The following is a 7,500-nucleotide window of genomic DNA, read 5'->3' on the forward strand; positions in this document are numbered from 1 at the left end:
TCCTTAGGAGTCCATCACTTTTCTCACTGTGTGTGCTGTTTCTAATAGCACACTCTTCTGCATGAGTCTTGGAGCTACTTCGGCATCTAGTTTTTCCAGATTCCTTTTCAGGGATCTTGGGATCGTGTCTAGTGTTCCTATCGTTATGGGTACAATTTCCACTGGCATATCCCATATTCTTCTTATTTTGATTTTCAGGTCTTGAGACTTATAATTTTTTTCTCTTTCTTTCTCACCTACTTAGGTGTCCCTTGGTATTGCAACATCAGTGAGCGATACTTTCTTCTTGATTTTGTCAATCAATGTCACGTCTGGTCTATTGGCACGTATCACCCTATCTGTTCTGTTACCATAGTCCCAGAGGATCTTTGCCGAGTAGGGTACATCTCATCACCGCCAACTCATCGCCGCCAACTCATCGCCGCCTACTCATCCCCGGCCCAACTCATCCCTGGCCCAACTCATCCCTGGCCCAACTCATTCCCGGCAGTGATTAATGAAATTCAGTAAATATTTAAAACACCTTTATTCAGAATCAAGTATGACTCTTTCATGACACAAAATAAATTAACACCATATAATTAAAGACAAAAAATCCATGAAAATATAGAAAAAAAAATTATTTTATGTTATGAGAAATGCCTCTTAAATATTCAATGGGAGTCCTTTCAGTAAAATTTTGGACAATTCTAAGAATGCGGGAATCAGTATCCCTGTACTTTTTTAATTTGCCGGGTGGTGAACTGCCTGCTATAAGTGATTCCAAATAAAAATCTCTACCTTTCTGAACTTTTTAAGTGCATTTATGAATTTCAGAGTGTAGGATGTTCCATTCCTAATTCCATTTGTAATCTTCTGTTCGCTCCTTCTGCATGGTTGTTTGTTTTATCTTCATGATTCAAAGTTCGAAAATACAAATTCCACATTTCAATGGAAAGAGTGGTGCACGTCTGCTATTTCCACGTCTGTTTAACTGACCTATATAATTGTCTTCAAGCCAGTTCAAGATTGGCACATGCTCTGGGGATAATTCATCAGCTAAGACATCAATATATGAATCAATATGATTGACAGGTACAAATGCAAGCGCCAGTATCATCTTTACTTGTAAAGAAAAAACTGGCTATCGTTATTATAGCGAGAACTTAGACCCAAAGCCGCAATGTGTTTTTGCATGTTTTGGCTAAGGTGAAAGAAGCACCCTTTTAGTTCGACTTGTGGAAAATTTTCCTTGATTGCCAAAAATGCTGCAATTTCAAAATCACATACAACCGATTTCGGGTTTACTGTTGGTTGACATTCTTTTTTTATCATTTTAAATAGCCTTGAATATGTAACTTTCCGTTTGTTAGGTAATAGAGCATAAAGCACTGGAATGACACCTCTGAATTTTTGAGCCATTACAATATACACCTGAGAAAATAGCGTGGGAGCAATCTTAAACGTTCCATCTACATACCAAACTTCTGCCGATACCAAATGTTGCAACCAACTTCTCCTTCCAAATAGCAAAATTGTATCTTCACTGGGACCACTGTCTTTTAATAAAAAATCTTCCTTCTGGTTTGGCTCTGTTTCGTAGGTCGAATATTCATCAGGGATTGCTAAATGATTTAGGTCAACTGGCCGGGGATAAGTTGGGCCGGAGATGAGTTGGCGGTGATGAGTTGGCTGGCGATGAGATGGCGGCGATGAGTTGTCCCATTTCGATCTTTGCCTGGTCGTTTTCTATCACTCCCTCAGGTTGGTGTTTGTACCACTTATTACTGCAAGCTAGCTGGCATTTCTTGCATAGGCTCCAGTGGACGGCTTTTGCTACTGAATCATGCCTCTTTTTGTGCTGGTTCTGTGCAAGTGCCAGACACTTGCTTGCTAAGTGGTTTATGGTCTCATCTTTCATATATTGCACTTCCTGCATATGGGTGAGATGTTATTTCCACTATAGTTCTTTGAACATATCTGGTTCCTATGGTCTGATCTTGTGTCACTGTTACCATTCCTTCCGTTTCCTTCTTGAGTTCTCCCCTGTGTAGCCATTGCCATGTTTCATCGCTGCCCAGTTCTTTAGTCTGTCTCATGTACTGTCCGTGCATTGGTTTGTTGTGCCACTCCTTTGTTCTGTTTTTCATTCTCCTGGCTCTGTATGTTTCTGGATCTTCGTCTACTTTTATCAGTCCTTCTTCCCATGCACTTCTTAGTCACCGGTTTTCAGATATTGCCCCAGCACTCTGCTCTCAGTGTTGACGCAGTCCTCTATGCTTAGTAGTCCTCTCTCCATTTCCTTTCATGTTATGTATAGTCTGTCTGTATTTGCTCTTGGGTGTAGTGTGTTGTGTATTGTCATGTGTTTCCTAGTTTCCTGGTCTATGCTACAGAGTTCAGGCTTCGTCCACTCCACTACTCCTACGCGATATCTGATTACTGGTACTGCCCATGTGTTTATGGCTTTTGTCATGTTTCTGGCATTGAGTTTTGACTTGAGTATCACCTAAGTCTCTGCATATATTCTTTCTTGATCACGTCCTTCATCTTTTGATATTTTATATCCTCTCCTTCTATTATTCCCAGGTATTTGTATCCAGTCTCATCTATGTGTTTGATGCTATCTCCGTCTAGTAGGTTTATCCCTTCAGTCCTTGTTACTTTGCCTTTTTGTGTTGACCAAAGCCCATTTTTCTATTCCGCACTTCATCCTGATATCCCCAGATACAATCCTTACAGTCTGGATTAGGGTATCTATTTCCCTGGTGCTCTTACCATACAGCTTGATGTCGTCCATGAACATCGGGTAGTTGATTCTCTTGCCTCCTTTCTTGAGTTGGTACTCAGTGTCCATCTTTTGCAGTACTTTTGTCGTGGGAATCTTGGCTACTGCAAAGAGTAGTGGGGACAGTGAGTCGCCTTGAAAGATCCCTCTCCTGATATTAACCTCTGCCAGTCTTATCCCAGAGCTTGTGAGCACTCTGTTCCAGTTGTGCATGGTGTTTTCCTCTGCCACATACATTTTCAGACATTCTATTAGCCATGCGTGCGGTATCATGTCGAAGGCTTTCTTGTAGTCAATTCATGCAATGCTTGGAATGGTTCTCCTTCTCTTACTATTCTTCATTACCATATTGTCTATCAGGAGTTGGTCTTGTGTTCCCTTACACTTCCTTCTGCAGCCTTTCTGTTGGTGGGGGATGGTGTTTGTATCCTCTAGGTAGTTGTATAGCCTTTCACTGGTGATACCTGTTAGTAACTTCCACATTGTTGGTAAGCAGGTGATAGGCCTGTAGTTACTTGCTATATTTCCATTGTTCTTGTCTTTCTGTACTAAGGATGTTCTCCATTGGGGGCATGGCGGTTTGTGATACAATGCTGGAGTTGTTCTGCTATTCATGGGTGTAGGGCCTTGAAGTTTTTGAGCCAGTATCCATGGACTTCATCGCGACCCCGGGCTTTCCAGTTGGTCATTTTCTTTAGCTGGTGTCTGACCATTGTGATCTCGGTGAATCTTTGTTTTATTCTCCCCATTTCTTCTGCCTTGACTTCCTGGAGCCATGTTGCATGTTTGTTGAGTGATACCAGATTGCTCCATATATTTTCCCAGAGTCTCTTACCTAGTTCAGCTTCAGGAATTTCCTGGTGGTTGTCTACCCATCTTAGTTGTCTGAATAGTCTTTTCTGGTTGGTTCCAAAGAGTTTGTTCTGTTGGTATCCTTTATTCCTGTTCACGTACCATTAGATCTTATGTGCTTTGGCTTTAAGTCTCTGTTTTATATCTTCTATTGTGTTGTTTAGTCCCTTCTCCTGTACTTTGTATTTCTCATTCAGTGCTTCTCTTGCTTTCTTGCTTCTTAGCCTCTTTTCTGCCATCTCTTTCAGTTTACTCAAGTCAGATCTCATTGCCATGATTTGTTTTTCCAGGAGCCTTTTCCTTGGCGGTTGCTGTTTTGGTTTCTGTTGGGTTGGTTGTGATGGTGTTGGTGTTTGTATCCCCATGAGTTCTACTAGTCTTGCTCCTGCATATTCCAGGTTATTTGTTTCTGTGATACTGGTGGTGTGCATTAGTCTCATTATTTCATTAACTTCACTTGTTTTCTCCCTTAGTTTCTTTGTGTTGTAGGCTTTCATGGAAGGGATCTTTGTTCTTTCTTCATCTGGCTTCATCCATTTTCTGATCTTTTCCACCCGTGTTTCCTCGTGTGTCGTTGTTTGGTAGCTCATCATTCCTGTCGTTTTCTGTCATCATCTCTTAGTTCATCTTCTTGTCCTTCGTTGCTGGGTGCTATTTCTCTTTCCAGTTCCTCTCTTTCTGTTGTGGAGAGCCAGTTCTTTTCCTTTATGTTCCATAATTGGTCTACTAGCCTCTGTTCTGTTTGAGGGGTGTTATTTCTCTCATTCCAGATGTTGACCAGTCTTCTTCTGTTTCCTCTTTCTGTTGGGTTGCTTCTGATGTAGCATCTCTATATTTCCTTATTTTCTTCTCTTGTCCATTTCTTCTTTTGGTATGCCTCTGCTGCAGAGGCATGCACCGAGACCGGAGATTGGAGCTGCAGAGGCTCTGTAGCTCCAGTCTCCGCTTGCTGGTTACTGTCGTTGTGGTGGTCAGTTGCTGGATGACGTCCTCAGAGTACCTGACCGTCTTCCCCGTTGACTGGGCTGTCTACCTGGCTGCCTGACGAAGGTCCTCTGTTGCCAGAAGTTCCATTATTATTATTATTATTATTATTATTATTATTATTATTATTATTATTATTATTATTATTATTATTATTATTATTATTATTGTTGTTCAGAAGATTAACCCTATCACGAGGAACACGTCCACAGAGGCCACTGACTTGAAATTCAAGCTTCCAATGGTGTCCATTAGAAAAGGGTGACAGAAGATAATGGGGAATACAGAAAGATGAGATAAGTTATTAGAAAATAAAAAATATTTTTACGAATGAATAAGAAAATATATCAAGTATAAGTAAAATACAAGATCTGTTTTAGGCTAGTAATGCACTCAATCTTCACTTGAATTTTTTAAGTTCCAATTGCACAATATCCTCAGGGAGATTGTTCCACAGTTCAATAGCGTGAGGAATAAAGGACCCCTGGAGGCAAATTCCCGAGATGTATGCTAGCATTGCACCAGCCCCGGTTAGGTTGGCTTTGGGTAGGTTGGGATTAGATTCGTACTTCCAAAGAGAATTTGGGTGTGGGAAACCTAATGAGATTATTTTCAAGAAAATTCTATGGTTAGTTTTTAAGATATGGCGTCCCGCTTTTTTCAGGGAAAGATCCCGGTATTCAGTTACTTCTCTGGAAAATGCCCCCTGGAACTGAGACGTTCGACAGCGAGGCACATTTACTGCATATTGGCGCTGCTTTTTAGCAAATCTGATCGCTCTCAGCATGAAATGAGGATTGGTGAACAATTTTGAATATGAAAGTTCTCTGTTAAAATACAACTTACGAAAAATTGTCAAACAAGAGACTATCCATCGATGGTTTGGTTCATAACGGCTAATGTTAAGATAAAAACAAACTACCACAAACAACTCTATCTAAAAGAGATAAATCTCTGACAGAAGCAGAATCCACACCAGAGAACAGTGTTGATTTTATCAATTAAAAATATATGAGGTCTTATGTACAATACCTAACTTCCATATGGCACTTGCTGACACTTTCATTAGATGTTTCTCAAAAGTAAAATGCGAGCCAAAAGTTACACCAAGTATAGTTAAAGCTTCAGACTCATTCAGCAGAGTCCCATTCACCTGAAAGGGGGGATAACGTTAAAAATCAGTACAAGATCTACTAATCAATGGTGTTTTCTTATTACTAGAGTTCAACCTCATACCTCACTGACTGCATCAATCACTGATCCACTTCATGTCATGCTTGAGACTAAGGGCAGCTTCATTTCATATAAGTAGAGACCTTACTGCACTGCAAGTGTTGCATCATCAGCATACGGAACAATCTTGTTTTCCAGGACAACAACCATATCACTTCTGTACACTAAAAATAACTGTGAGCGAAGTACACTACCTGATGTAACTCCAGACATAAGAGGTCTTGCTTTGCTAAAGATTCCATCAACAGCAACTTGCCACTACTTACTTGTTAGGTAATCTTGAAGTAAACTTGAAACATAGCCACTTACTCCAAGATTCTAAAGTTTATAAAATAATGGCCTTAAGTTTACTAAACCTAAAGCAGTGCTGAAATTTATTTGAATTACTCTACACTCAAAATCCTTATCAAGGTTCTCTTGCAAAGGCATATCAAATCTAACAGAGCAGTTTCAAGTACCTAACTGCCTCCTATATGGATATTGACTGTCAGCTAACAATCCCCGGATTCCAAATATTTGTATAGTGGTTTAAAAATAAGTTTTTCTGCAACTTTGGAGAGCACAGGAAGACAGAAATCGGTCTGCAGATATACAGCTCTTTGGAACAGGCACTGTATATTACTAAGCTTGGGCTCATCCACACAGATACTGTGCTGACATAAAAATCTATAGAACCTAATCATCTTGGGAGAGAACATACTGGAACAGTTAAAAAGAAAACAGAAGGAAGAAACACTGGGATCTTCTCCACGCCAGCTATCAAGATTATCAAGAATTTTTTTTTTTTTAAATATCTAAAGCAAAATGCAACTTTGGTAGTAGGACATGATGTCGAACGCACTTAGGCCGAAAGACAAGAGGCCGAAGCCAAGAAGCCGAATGGACATGAATACGAACAGACAGGAAGAAGAATGGACATGATAACGAATGGCCAGGATTCTGAAAGGATAAAATGCCGAACAGACATGAGGGCGAATGTACAAGAAGTCGAAGCAATCTTGGGTGGGTCGTAAATTAGATAATTACCACTAACCTTAAATAGATAATTACCAATTTCGTTACAGGTAACAAGGAAAACAAATTTTCTTTTCTATTTGAAATTTACTGTCCCTTGAATTGATCACGGATTTCGTTACGACAACACGAGGAGGAAGAAAGCTTCTTTTAAGTGGTTATGCCTACGTTGTTGATAAAAAGGTTAATGACACTACGTATTGGCGGTGTGAAAAGCGTAAAGAGCGTAGTGCTAGACTTAATGCTATTGATGATAAAGTACAAAGCAATGTGTGCGATCATTCTCATTGTAGAAATTATTGAAAATCTCAAAAAATAACTTCATGGTAACTACACTACAAGTTCTTCTGATGATAAATAGGTCATCTAGACTTAAGTGTATACAGCCATACCTTATGCATGTGGGATGTTACAACGATAAATAAAACCAGGGCCAACAAACCCTGGGATTAAAATCTAAACTTTTAACTTGTTACTACTTACAAGTGTGTCAGATAAAAACAAATCGTAGCTACGGGCACAACTCTGGAGATCAGGACAATTTGACCTTAAGCCTCGAATATTTGAGTAATGCAGTCTGCAATTTTTCTACGATAATGAATAACAGTCACAGGGTTCGGCTCAATGTCTCCTGAAAGAATTAAAATAAA

The 7,500-nt window shown here is 39.8% G+C and overlaps 1 protein-coding gene across 2 annotated transcripts in view; it reads right to left on the bottom strand.

Moving 5' to 3' along the window:
• The window catches only part of LOC136837198 (putative neural-cadherin 2), a 1,292,835-nt gene that overhangs the window by 874,750 nt on the left and 410,585 nt on the right, over positions 1 to 7,500 (bottom strand). Inside the window, exon 3 of one of the 2 annotated variants that reach the window (XM_067101868.1) lies at positions 7,334 to 7,481. The exons of the other annotated variant lie outside the window; for it this stretch is intronic. The gene's annotated coding sequence lies outside the window, so the exon portion shown is untranslated. The remainder of the gene's footprint in view (positions 1 to 7,333; positions 7,482 to 7,500) is intronic. 2 annotated transcript variants of the gene reach the window in all.

This window comes from Macrobrachium rosenbergii, chromosome 58 (genome assembly GCF_040412425.1).
Source record: "Macrobrachium rosenbergii isolate ZJJX-2024 chromosome 58, ASM4041242v1, whole genome shotgun sequence".
NCBI lineage: Eukaryota > Metazoa > Arthropoda > Malacostraca > Decapoda > Palaemonidae > Macrobrachium > Macrobrachium rosenbergii.